Here is a 12,979-nt window from a genome sequence, read left to right as displayed (position 1 = left end):
TCTTTTCTTTGCCTTCTCCTGTTCCACTTCTTTGCCTTCTCCTGTTCCTCTTCTTTGCCTTCTCTTTCTTTTCGTTGCCTTCTCCTGTTCCTCTTCTTTGCCTTCTCCTGTTCCTCTTCTTTGCCTTCTCCTGTTCCTCTTTTTTGCCTTCTCCTGTTCCTCTTATTTGCCTAGTCCTGTTCCTCTTCTTTGCCTTCTCCTGTTCCTCTTCTTTTCCTTCTCCTGTTTCTCTTCGTTGCCTTCTCCTGTTCCTCTTCTTTGCCTTCTCCTGTTCCTCTTCTTTGCCTTCTCCTGTTCCTTTTCCTTGTATTCTCCTGTTCCTTTTCTTTGCCTTCTCCTGTTCCTTTTCTTTGCCTTCTCCTGTTCCTCTTCTTTGCATTCTCCTGTTCCTCTTCTTTGCCTTCTCCTCTTCCTCTTCTTTGCCTTCTCTTGTTCCTCTTCTTTGCCTTCTCCTGTTCCTTTTCTTTGCCTTCTCCTGTTCCTCTTCTTTGCCTTCTCTTGTTCCTTTACTTTGCCTTCTCCTGTTCCTCTTCTTTGCCTTCTCCTGTTCCACTTCTTTGCCTTCTGCTGTTCCTCTTCTTTGATTCTCCTGTTCCTCTTCTTTGCCTTCACCTGTTCTTCTTTTTTGCCTTATCCTGTTCCTCTTCTTTTCCTTCTCCTGTTCCTCTTCTTTGCCTTCTCCTGTTCCTCTCCTTTGCATTCTCCTGTTTTTTTTCTTTGCCTTCTCCTGTTCCTATTCTTTGCCTTCTCCTTTTCCTCTTCTTTGCCTTCTCCTGTTCCTCTTCTTTGCCTTCTCCTTTTCCACTTTCTTGCCGTCTCCTGTTCCTCTTCTTTGCCTTCTCCTGTTCCTCTTCTTTGCCTTCTCCTGTTCCTTTTCTTTGCCATCTTCTGTTCCTCTTCTTTGCCTTCTCCTGTTCCTTTTCTTTGCCTTCTCCTGTTCCTCTTCTTTGCCTTCTCCTGTTCCTCTTCTTTGCCTTCTCCTGTTCTTCTTTTTTGCCTTATCCTGTTCCTCTTCTTTTCCTTCTCCTGTTCCTCTTCTTTGCCTTCTCCTGTTCCTCTTCTTTGCCTTCTTCTATTCCTCTTCTTTGCCTTCTCCTGTTCTTCTTTGCCTTCTCCTGTTCCTTTTCTTTGCCTTCTCCTGTTTTTTTTCTTTGCCTTCTCCTGTTCCTTTTCTTTGCCTTCTCCTGTTCCTCTTCTTTGCCTTCTCCTGTTCCTCTTCTTTGCCTTCTCCTTTTCCTCTTCCTTGCCGTCTCCTGTTCCTCTTCTTTGCCTTCTCCTGTTCCTCTTCTTTGCCTTCCCTGTTCCTTTTCTTTGCCTTCTCCTGTTCCTCTTCTTTGGCTTCTCCTGTTCCTCTTCTTTGCTTTCTCCTGTTCCTCTTCTTTGCCTTCTCCTGTTCCTTTTCTTTGCCTTCTCCTGTTCTTCTTCTTTGCCTTCTCCTGTTCCTTTTCTTTGCCTTCTCCTGTTCCTATTCTTTGCCTTCTCCTGTTCCTCTTCTTTGCCTTCTCCTGTTCTTCTTTTTTGCCTTATCCTGTTCCTCATCTTTTCCTTCTCCTGTTCCTCTTCTTTGCCTTCTCCTGTTCCTCTTCTTTGCCTTCTTCTGTTCCTCTTCTTTGCCTTCTCCTGTTCTTCTTTGCCTTCTCCTGTTCCTCTTCTTTGCCTTCTCTTGTTCCTTTACTTTGCCTTCTCCTGTTCCTCTTCTTTGCCTTCTCCTGTTCCACTTCTTTGCCTTCTGCTGTTCCACTTCTTTGCTTTCTCCTGTTCCTCTTCTTTGCCTTCACCTGTTCTTCTTTTTTGCCTTATCATGCTCCTCTTCTTTTCCTTCTCCTGTTCCTCTTCTTTGCCTTCTCCTGTTCCTCTTCTTTGCCTTCTTCTGTTCCTCTTCTTTGCCTTCTCCTGTTCTTCTTTGCCTTCTCCTGTTCCTTTTCTTTGCCTTCTCCTGTTCTTCTTTGCCTTCTCCTGTTCCTTTTCTTTGCCTTCTCCTGTTTTTTTTTCTTTGCCTTCTCCTTTTCCTCTTCCTTGCCGTCTCCTGTTCCTCTTCTTTGCCTTCTCCTGTTCCTCTTCTTTGCCTTCTCCTGTTCCTTTTCTTTGCCTTCTCCTGTTCCTCTTCTTTGCCTTCTCCTGTTCCTTTTCTTTGCCTTCTCCTGTTCCTTTTCTTTGCCTTCTCCTGTTCCTCTTCTTTGCCTTCTCCTGTTCTTCTTTTTTGCCTTATCCTGTTCCTCTTCTTTTCCTTCTCCTGTTCCTCTTCTTTGCCTTCTCCTGTTCCTCTTCTTTGCCTTCTTCTATTCCTCTTCTTTGCCTTCTCCTGTTCCTTTTCTTTGCCTTCTCCTGTTTTTTTTCTTTGCCTTCTCCTGTTCCTTTTCTTTGCCTTCTCCTGTTCCTCTTCTTTGCCTTCTCCTGTTCCTCTTCTTTGCCTTCTCCTTTTCCTCTTCCTTGCCGTCTCCTGTTCCTCTTCTTTGCCTTCTCCTGTTCCTCTTCTTTGCCTTCCCTGTTCCTTTTCTTTGCCTTCTCCTGTTCCTCTTCTTTGGCTTCTCCTGTTCCTCTTCTTTGCTTTCTCCTGTTCCTCTTCTTTGCCTTCTCCTGTTCCTTTTCTTTGCCTTCTCCTGTTCTTCTTCTTTGCCTTCTCCTGTTCCTTTTCTTTGCCTTCTCCTGTTCCTATTCTTTGCCTTCTCCTGTTCCTCTTCTTTGCCTTCTCCTGTTCTTCTTTTTTGCCTTATCCTGTTCCTCATCTTTTCCTTCTCCTGTTACTCTTCTTTGCCTTCTCCTGTTCCTCTTGTTTGCCTTCTTCTGTTCCTCTTCTTTGCCTTCTCCTGTTCTTCTTTGCCTTCTCCTGTTCCTCTTCTTTGCCTTCTCTTGCTCCTTTACTTTGCCTTCTCCTGTTCCTCCTCTTTGCCTTCTCCTGTTCCACTTCTTTGCCTTCTGCTGTTCCTCTTCTTTGCTTTCTCCTGTTCCTCTTCTTTGCCTTCACCTGTTCTTCTTTTTTGCCTTATCATGCTCCACTTCTTTTCCTTCTCCTGTTCCTCTTCTTTGCCTTCTCCTGTTCCTCTTCTTTGCCTTCTTCTGTTCCTCTTCTTTGCCTTCTCCTGTTCTTCTTTGCCTTCTCCTGTTCCTTTTCTTTGCCTTCTCCTGTTCTTCTTTGCCTTCTCCTGTTCCTTTTCTTTGCCTTCTCCTGTTCCTCTTCTTTGCCTTCTCCTGTTCCTCTTCTTTGCCTTCTCCTGTTCCTTTTCTTTGCCTTCTCCTGTTCCTCTTCTTTGCCTTCTCCTGTTCCTTTTCTTTGCCTTCTCCTGTTCCTCTTCTTTGCCTTCTCCTGTTCCTCTTCTTTGCCTTCTCCTGTTCTTCTTTTTTGCCTTATCCTGTTCCTCTTCTTTTCCTTCTCCTGTTCCTCTTCTTTGCCTTCTCCTGTTCTTCTTCTTTGCCTTCTTCTGTTCCTCTTCTTTGCCTTCTCCTGTTCTTCTTTGCCTTCTCCTGTTCCTTTTCTTTGCCTTCTCCTGTTTTTTTTCTTTGCCTTCTCCTGTTCCTTCTCTTTGCCTTCTCCTGTTCCTCTTCTTTGCCTTCTCCTGTTCCTCTTTTTTGCCTTCTCCTTTTCCTCTTCCTTGCCGTCTCCTGTTCCTCTTCTTTGCCTTCTCCTGTTCCTCTTCTTTGCCTTCCCTGTTCCTTTTCTTTGCCTTCTCCTGTTCCTCTTCTTTGGCTTCTCCTGTTCCTCTTCTTTGCTTTCTCCTGTTCCTCTTCTTTGCCTTCTCCTGTTCCTTTTCTTTGCCTTCTCCTGTTCTTCTTCTTTGCCTTCTCCTGTTCCTTTTCTTTGCCTTCTCCTGTTCCTATTCTTTGCCTTCTCCTGTTCCTCTTCTTTGCCTTCTCCTGTTCTTCTTTTTTGCCTTATCCTGTTCCTCATCTTTTCCTTCTCCTGTTCCTCTTCTTTGCCTTCTCCTGTTCCTCTTCTTTGCCTTCTTCTGTTCCTCTTCTTTGCCTTCTCCTGTTCTTCTTTGCCTTCTCCTGTTCCTCTTCTTTGCCTTCTCTTGTTCCTTTACTTTGCCTTCTCCTGTTCCTCTTCTTTGCCTTCTCCTGTTCCACTTCTTTGCCTTCTGCTGTTCCTCTTCTTTGCTTTCTCCTGTTCCTCTTCTTTGCCTTCACCTGTTCTTCTTTTTTGCCTTATCATGCTCCTCTTCTTTTCCTTCTCCTGTTCCTCTTCTTTGCCTTCTCCTGTTCCTCTTCTTTGCCTTCTTCTGTTCCTCTTCTTTGCCTTCTCCTGTTCTTCTTTGCCTTCTCCTGTTCCTTTTCTTTGCCTTCTCCTGTTCTTCTTTGCCTTCTCCTGTTCCTTTTCTTTGCCTTCTCCTGTTTTTTTTTCTTTGCCTTCTCCTTTTCCTCTTCCTTGCCGTCTCCTGTTCCTCTTCTTTGCCTTCTCCTGTTCCTCTTCTTTGCCTTCTCCTGTTCCTTTTCTTTGCCTTCTCCTGTTCCTCTTCTTTGCCTTCTCCTGTTCCTTTTCTTTGCCTTCTCCTGTTCCTCTTCTTTGCCTTCTCCTGTTCCTCTTCTTTGCCTTCTCCTGTTCTTCTTTTTTGCCTTATCCTGTTCCTCTTTTTTTCCTTCTCCTGTTCCTCTTCTTTGCCTTCTCCTGTTCTTCTTCTTTGCCTTCTTCTGTTCCTCTTCTTTGCCTTCTCCTGTTCTTCTTTGCCTTCTCCTGTTCCTTTTCTTTGCCTTCTCCTGTTTTTTTTCTTTGCCTTCTCCTGTTCCTTCTCTTTGCCTTCTCCTGTTCCTCTTCTTTGCCTTCTCCTGTTCCTCTTTTTTGCCTTCTCCTATTCCTCTTCCTTGCCGTCTCCTGTTCCTCTTCTTTGCCTTCTCCTGTTCCTCTTCTTTGCCTTCTCCTGTTCCTTTTTTTGCCTTCTCCTGTTCCTCTTCTTTGCCTTCTCCTGTTCCTTTTCTTTGCCTTCTCCTGTTCCTCTTCTTTGCCTTCTCCTGTTCCTCTTCTTTGCCTTCTCCTGTTCCTCTTCTGTGCTTTCTCCTGTTCCTCTTCTTTGCCTTCTCCTGTTCCTTTTCTTTGCCTTCTCCTGTTCCTCTTCCTTGCCTTCTCTTGTTCCTTTTCTTTGCCTTCTCCTGTTCCACTTCTTTGCCTTCTGCTGTTCCTCTTCTTTGCTTTCTCCTGTTCCTCTTCGTTGCTTTCTCCTGTTCCTCTTCTTTGCCCTCTCCTGTTCATCTTCGTTGCCTTCTCCTGTTCCTCTTTTTTGCCTTCTCCTGTTCAACTTCTTTGCTTTATCCTGTTCCTCTTCTTTGCCTTCTCCTGTTCCTCTTCCTTGCCTTCTCCTATTACTTTTCTTTGCCTTCACCTGTTCCTCTTCTTAGCCTTCTCCTGTTCCACTTCGTTGCCTTCTCCTGTTCCTCTTCTTTGCCCTCTCCTGTTCCTCTTCGTTGCCTTCTCCTGTTCCTCTTTTTTGCCTTCTCCTGTTCCTTTCCCTTGCCTTCTCCTGTTCCTTTTCTTTGCCTTCTCCTGTTCATCTTTTTGCCTTCTCCTGTTCCTATTCTTTGCCTTTTCCTCTTCCTAGTCTTTGCCTTCTCCTGTTCCTCTTCCTTGCCTTCTCCTGTTCCTCTACTTTGCCATCTCCGGTTCCTCTTCTTTGCCTTCTCCTGTTCCTCTTCCTTGCCTTATCCTGTTCCTTTTCTATGCCTTCTTCTGTTCCTTTTCTTTGCCTACTCCTGTTCCTTTTCTTTGCCTTCTCCTCTTCCTTTTCTTTGCCTTCTCCTGTTCCTCTTATTTGCCTTCTCCTGTTCCTCTTCATTGCCTTCTCCTGTTCCTCTTCTTTGCCTTCTCCTGTTCTTTTTCTTTGCCTTCTCCTGTTCCTCTTCTTTGCCTTCTACTGTTCCTTTTATTTGCCTTCTCCTCTTCCTCATCTATGCCTTCCCCTCTTCCTTTTCTGTGCCTTCTCCTGTTCCTCTTCTTTGCCTTCTCCTGTTCCTTTTCATTGCCTTCTCCTGTTCCTCTTCTTGCCTTCTCCTGTTCCTCTTCTTTGCCTTCTCCTGTTCTTTTTCCTTGTTTTCTCCTGTTCCTTTTCTTTGCCTGCTCCTGTTCCTTTTCTTTGCCTTCTGTTCCTCTTCTTTGCCTTCTCCAGTTCCCCTTCTTTACCTTCTCCTGTTCCTCTTCTTTGCCTTCTCATGTTACCTTTCTTTCCCTTCTCCTGTTCCTCTTCTTTGCCTTCTCCTGTTCCACTTCTTTGCCTTCTGCTGTTCCTCTTCTTTGATTCTCCTGTTCCTCTTCTTTGCCTTCACCTGTTCTTCTTTTTTGCCTTATCCTGTTCCTCTTCTTTTCCTTCTCCTGTTCCTCTTCTTTGCCTTCTCCTGTTCCTCTTCTTTGCATTCTCCTGTTTTTTTTCTTTGCCTTCTCCTGTTCCTATTCTTTGCCTTCTCCTGTTCCTCTTCTTTGCCTTCTCCTGTTCCTCTTCTTTGCCTTCTCCTTTTCCACTTTCTTGCCGTCTCCTGTTCCTCTTCTTTGCCTTCTCCTGTTCCTCTTCTTTGCCTTCTCCTGTTCCTTTTCTTTGCCATCTTCTGTTCCTCTTCTTTGCCTTCTCCTGTTCCTTTTCTTTGCCTTCTCCTGTTCCTCTTCTTTGCCTTCTCCTGTTCTTCTTCTTTGCCTTCTCCTGTTCTTCTTTTTTGCCTTATCCTGTTCCTCTTCTTTTCCTTCTCCTGTTCCTCTTCTTTGCCTTCTCCTGTTCCTCTTCTTTGCCTTCTTCTATTCCTCTTCTTTGCCTTCTCCTGTTCTTCTTTGCCTTCTCCTGTTCCTTTTCTTTGCCTTCTCCTGTTTTTTTTCTTTGCCTTCTCCTGTTCCTTTTCTTTGCCTTCTCCTGTTCCTCTTCTTTGCCTTCTCCTGTTCCTCTTCTTTGCCTTCTCCTTTTCCTCTTCCTTGCCGTCTCCTGTTCCTCTTCTTTGCCTTCTCCTGTTCCTCTTCTTTGCCTTCCCTGTTCCTTTTCTTTGCCTTCTCCTGTTCCTCTTCTTTGCCTTCTCCTGTTCCTCTTCTTTGCTTTCTCCTGTTCCTCTTCATTGCCTTCTCCTTTTCCTTTTCTTTGCCTTCTCCTGTTCCTCTTCTTTGCCTTCTCCTGTTCCTTTTCTTTGCCTTTTCCTGTTCCTGTTCTTTGCCTTCTCCTGTTCCTTTTCTTTGCCTTCTCCTGTTCCTATTCTTTGCCTTCTCCTGTTCCTCTTCTTTGCCTTCTCCTGTTCTTCTTTTTTGCCTTATCCTGTTCCTCATCTTTTCCTTCTCCTGTTCCTCTTCTTTGCCTTCTCCTGTTCCTCTTCTTTGCCTTCTTCTGTTCCTCTTCTTTGCCTTCTCCTGTTCTTCTTTGCCTTCTCCTGTTCCTCTTCTTTGCCTTCTCTTGTTCCTTTACTTTGCCTTCTCCTGTTCCTCTTCTTTGCCTTCTCTTGTTCCTTTACTTTGCCTTCTCCTGTTCCTCTTCTTTGCCTTCTCCTGTTCCACTTCTTTGCCTTCTGCTGTTCCTCTTCTTTGCTTTCTCCTGTTCCTCTTCTTTGCCTTCACCTGTTCTTCTTTTTTGCCTTATCATGCTCCTCTTCTTTTCCTTCTCCTGTTCCTCTTCTTTGCCTTCTCCTGTTCCTCTTCTTTGCCTTCTTCTGTTCCTCTTCTTTGCCTTCTCCTGTTCTTCTTTGCCTTCTCCTGTTCCTTTTCTTTGCCCTCTCCTGTTCTTCTTTGCCTTCTCCTGTTCCTTTTCTTTGCCTTCTCCTGTTTTTTTTTCTTTGCCTTCTCCTTTTCCTCTTCCTTGCCGTCTCCTGTTCCTCTTCTTTGCCTTCTCCTGTTCCTCTTCTTTGCCTTCTCCTGTTCCTTTTCTTTGCCTTCTCCTGTTCCTCTTCTTTACCTTCTCCTGTTCCTTTTCTTTGCCTTCTCCTGTTCCTCTTCTTTGCCTTCTCCTGTTCCTCTTCTTTGCCTTCTCCTGTTCTTCTTTTTTGCCTTATCCTGTTCCTCTTCTTTTCCTTCTCCTGTTCCTCTTCTTTGCCTTCTCCTGTTCTTCTTCTTTGCCTTCTTCTGTTCCTCTTCTTTGCCTTCTCCTGTTCTTCTTTGCCTTCTCCTGTTCCTTTTCTTTGCCTTCTCCTGTTTTTTTTCTTTGCCTTCTCCTGTTCCTTCTCTTTGCCTTCTCCTGTTCCTCTTCTTTGCCTTCTCCTGTTCCTCTTCTTTGCCTTCTCCTTTTCCTCTTCCTTGCCGTCTCCTGTTCCTCTTCTTTGCCTTCTCCTGTTCCTCTTCTTTGCCTTCTCCTGTTCCTTTTTTTGCCTTCTCCTGTTCCTCTTCTTTGCCTTCTCCTGTTCCTTTTCTTTGCCTTCTCCTGTTCCTCTTCTTTGCCTTCTCCTGTTCCTCTTCTTTGCCTTCTCCTGTTCCACTTCTGTGCTTTCTCCTGTTCCTCTTCTTTGCCTTCTCCTGTTCCTTTTCTTTGCCTTCTCCTGTTCCTCTTCCTTGCCTTCTCTTGTTCCTTTTCTTTGCCTTCTCCTGTTCCTCTTCTTTGCCTTCTCCTGTTCCTCTTCTTTGCCTTCTCCTGTTCCTCTTCTGTGCTTTCTCCTGTTCCTCTTCTTTGCCTTCTCCTGTTCCTTTTCTTTACCTTCTCCTGTTCCTCTTCTTTGCTTTTTTCTGTTCCTCTTCTTTGTCTTCTCCTGTTCATCTTCTTTGCCTTCTCATGTTCCTCTAATTTGTCTTTTCCTTTTCTTTTTCTTTGCCTTCTCCTTTTCCTCTTCCTTGCCTTCTCCTGTTCCTCTTCTTTCCTTTCTCCTGTTCCTCTTCATTGCCTTCTCCTTTTCCTTTTCTTTGCCTTCTCCTGTTCCTCTTCTTTGCCTTCTCCTGTTCCTTTTCTTTGCCTTCTCCTGTTCCTCTTCTTTGCCTTCTCCTGTTCCTTTTCTTTGCCTTCTCCTGTTCCTATTCTTTGCCTTCTCCTGTTCCTCTTCTTTGCCTTCTCCTGTTCTTCTTTTTTGCCTTATCCTGTTCCTCATCTTTTCCTTCTCTGTTCCTCTTCTTTGCCTTCTCCTGTTCCTCTTCTTTGCCTTCTTCTGTTCCTCTTCTTTGCCTTCTCCTGTTCTTCTTTGCCTTCTCCTGTTCCTCTTCTTTGCCTTCTCTTGTTCCTTTACTTTGCCTTCTCCTGTTCCCCTCTTTGCCTTCTCCTTTTCCACTTCTTTGCCTTCTGCTGTTCCTCTTCTTTGCTTTCTCCTGTTCCTCTTCTTTGCCTTCACCTGTTCTTCTTTTTTGCCTTATCATGCTCCTCTTCTTTTCCTTCTTTTGTTCCTCTTCTTTGCCTTCTCCTGTTCCTCTTCTTTGCCTTCTTCTGTTCCTCTTCTTTGCCTTCTCCTGTTCCTCTTCTTTGCCTTCTCCTGTTCCTTTTCTTTGCCTTCTCCTGTTTTTTTCTTTGCCTTCTCCTTTTCCTCTTCCTTGCCGTCTCCTGTTCCTCTTCTTTGCCTTCTCCTGTTCCTCTTCTTTGCCTTCTCCTGTTCCTTTTCTTTGCCCTTCTCCTGTTTTTTTTCTTTGCCTTCTCCTTTTCCTCTTCCTTGCCGTCTCCTGTTCCTCTTCTTTGCCTTCTCCTGTTCCTCTGCTTTGCCTTCTCCTGTTCCTTTTCTTTGCCTTCTCCTTTTCCTCTTCTTTGCCTTCTCCTGTTCCTTTTCTTTGCCTTATCCTTTTCCTCTTCTTTTCCTTCTCCTGTTCCTCTTCTTTGCCTTCTCCTGTTCCTCTTCTTTGCCTTCTTCTGTTCCTCTTCTTTGCCTTCTCCTGTTCTTCTTTGCCTTCTCCTGTTCCTTTTCTTTGCCTTCTCCTGTTTTTTTCTTTGCCTTCTCCTGTTCCTTCTCTTTGCCTTCTCCTGTTCCACTTCTTTGCCTTCTCCTGTTCCTCTTCTTTGCCTTCTCCTTTTCCTCTTCCTTGCCGTCTCCTGTTCCTCTTCTTTGCCTTCTCCTGTTCCTCTTCTTTGCCTTCTCCTGTTCCTTTTCTTTGCCTTCTCCTGTTCCTCTTCTTTGCCTTCTTCTGTTCCTTTTCTTTGCCTTCTCCTGTTCCTCTTCTTTGCCTTCTCCTGTTCCTCTTCTTTGCCTTCTCCTGTTCCTCTTCTGTGCTTTCTCCTGTTCCTCTTCTTTGCCTTCTCCTGTTCCTTTTCTTTGCCTTCTCCTGTTCCTCTTCCTTGCCTTCGCCTGTTCCTTTTCTTTGCCTTCTCCTGTTCCTCTTCTTTGCCTTCTCCTGTTCCTCTTCTTTGCCTTCTCCTGTTCCTCTTCTGTGCTTTCTCCTGTTCCTCTTCTTTGCCTTCTCCTGTTCCTTTTCTTTACCTTCTCCTGTTCCTCTTCTTTGCCTTTTTCTGTTCCTCTTCTTTGTCTTCTCCTGTTCATCTTCTTTGCCTTCTCATGTTCCTCTAATTTGCCTTTTCCTTTTCTTTTTGTTTGCCTTCTCCTTTTCCTCTTCCTTGCCTTCTCCTGTTCCTCTTCTTTGCTTTCTCTTGTTCCTCTTCCTTGCCTTCTCCTGTTCCTCTTATTTGCCCTCTCCTGTTCCTCTTCTTTGCCTTCTCCTGTTCTTATTCCTTGCCTTCTCCTCTTCCTTTTCTTTGCCTTCTCCTGTTCCTCTTCTTTGCCTTCTCCTGTTTTTTTTCTTTGCCTTCTCCTGTTCCTCTTCTTTGCCTTCTCCTCTACCTCTTCTTTGCCTTCTCCTGTTCCTCTTCTTTGCCTTCTCCTGTTCCTCTTTCTTGCATTCTCCTCTTCCTTTTCTTTTCCTTCTCCTGTTCCTCTTCCTTGCCTTCTCCTGTTCCTCTTCTTTGCCTTCTCCTGTTCCTCTTCTTTGCCTTCTCCTGTTCCTCTTCTTTGCCTTCTCCTGTTTTTTTCTTTGCCTTCTCCTGTTTCTTTTCTTTGCCTTCTCCTGTTCCACTTCTTTGCCTTCTCCTGTTCCTCTTCTTTGTCTTCTCTTTCTTTTCTTTGCTTTCTCCTGTTCCTCTTTTTTGCCTTCTCCTGTTCCTCTTCTTTGCCATCTCCTGTTCCTCTCCTTTGCCTTCTCCTGTTCCCCTTCTTTGCCTTCTCCTGTTCCTCTTCTTTGCCTTCTCCTGTTCCTTTTCTTTGCCTTCTCCTGTTCCTCTTCTTTGCCTTCTCCTGTTCCACTTCTTTGCCTTCTCCTCTTCCTCTTCTTTGGCTTCTCCTGTTCCTCTTCTTTGCCTTCTCCTGCTCCTTTTCTTTGCCTTCTCCTGTTCCTCTTCGTTGCCTTCTCTTGTTCCTTTACTTTGCCTTCTCCTGTTCCTCTTCTTTGCCTTCTCCTGTTCCACTTCTTTGCCTTCTGCTGTTCCTCTTCTTTGCTTTCTCCTGTTCCTCTTCTTTGCCTTCACCTGTTCTTCTGTTTTGCCTTATCCTGTTCCACTTCTTTTCCTTCTCCTGTTCCTCTTCTTTACCTTCTCCTGTTCCTCTTCTTTGCCTTCTTCTGTTCCTCTTCTTTGCTCTCTTCTGTTCCTCTTCTTTGCCTTCTCCTGTTCCTTTTCTTTGCCTTCTCCTGTTTTTTTCTTTGCCTTCTCCTGTTCCGTTTCTTTGCCTTCTCCTGTTCCTCTTCTCTGCCTTCTCCTGTTCCTCTTCTTTGCCTTCTCCTTTTCCTCTTCCTTGCCGTCTCCTGTTCCTCTTCTTTGCCTTCTCCTGTTCCTCTTCTTTGCCTTCTCCTGTTCCTCTTTATTGCCTTCTCCTGTTCCTGTTGCCTCTGCTTTATTTCTATCGTCTTGCTACTTTTTCATTTTTTATCATCATGTTTCTGTTTCTTTCCTATTTTCCTTCTCCTCTTCTATTTGTTCAATATCGTTTTCTACTTTTTATTTTCCTTCTTTTTATTCATCTTCGACTTCTATTACTATGATGGCGACTACTACTTTTCTTCGATTCCCCTTTATCTTAATTTGTTGTTTCGTTTCATCTAGTTTTCATTTCATTCGCTGTTTCTTCTACTGCTTCGCTCATTTTCCGTTTTTCTTCGCTGTACTTTTTTGTATCTCTCCTTTATTCTGCTTCTTCAACTAGTTTATTTTGCGCCTTTCTCATCATATATTCCTAATTTTTCTACTTTGCATTTTTATTATCGATCTGGACCTCATTTCCTGCTTTTCCCCCTTATTCCCTTTTTCTTTTCTTCTCCTACTTCTTATTCTTATTCTTTTTCTTTTCTATTTCATGTTCTTTGCGTCTTTCTTCATAATTTTTCTCTTCTTTCTACTTCGTCTACAAATATTACTACAATTACTACTACCACTTCCCCTCCTTCCCTTCTTTTTCTCTTCTATTTCTTCTTTCTTTTACTCCTCTCTCTACTACTACTCTGTCTTCTACTTTTTATTTTCTTCACACCCGTTTCTGTTTTTGCTTTCCTAGTTCACCACATTCTGCACGCCCTCCTGCATGTTTTCCAGTTCCTCGTTCGCTTTATTCATCTATTCTTTCTTTCTCTTCTACTGTCTCTCTCCTCCTGCTTCTCTCCTTCTGCGTCTCTCCTCTTGCTTCTCTTTTTGTCCTGCCTTTCTCCGCCTCTCTCTTTCTCCTGCGTCTCTCCTCCCTCTCTATTCTCCACATATGTATGTATATATATATATATATATATATATATATATATATATATATATATATATATATATATATATATATATATATGTATATATATATATATATATATATATAGAGAGAGAGAGAGAGAGAGAGAGAGAGAGAGAAAGAAAGAGAAAGAGAGAAGGGGGATAATATCATAATTCCAAAACAAACAGTCGTGGGGAAGTGTCACTGCTTGATATATTTCACTATTATATGAGGGCCACTACTTCTCATTTGTTTTTACACATCCGTAATCCATGGGAGGCTAAACTTAGGCAAACAAATAATGGCTTTGAAAATCATCTCTCTATCTGTCCATTCTCCTAAATTGGTGTTATTTTTTATAAAACAGTGTTTGCTAAATAATTTGGTAAATAATTTTACATTACAAAATTTGCAGATGAAATATTTAATAGAGTAAAATTTACAAGCCATAAAATAG

General features: G+C 43.7%; 1 protein-coding gene across 2 annotated transcripts in view; it reads left to right on the top strand.

Annotated features, from left to right (window-relative positions):
• LOC106878561 (uncharacterized) overlaps positions 1-12,979 on the top strand; it is a 400,746-nt gene that overhangs the window by 332,958 nt on the left and 54,809 nt on the right. The gene's annotated exons all lie outside the window — the stretch shown is intronic.

Source organism: Octopus bimaculoides, chromosome 28, assembly GCF_046866305.1.
Source record: "Octopus bimaculoides isolate indiv1 chromosome 28, ASM4686630v1, whole genome shotgun sequence".
Taxonomy (NCBI): Eukaryota; Metazoa; Mollusca; class Cephalopoda; order Octopoda; family Octopodidae; genus Octopus; species Octopus bimaculoides.
Note: the sequence above shows the minus strand (reverse complement) of the source record. Positions and strands in the feature narration are given on the sequence as shown.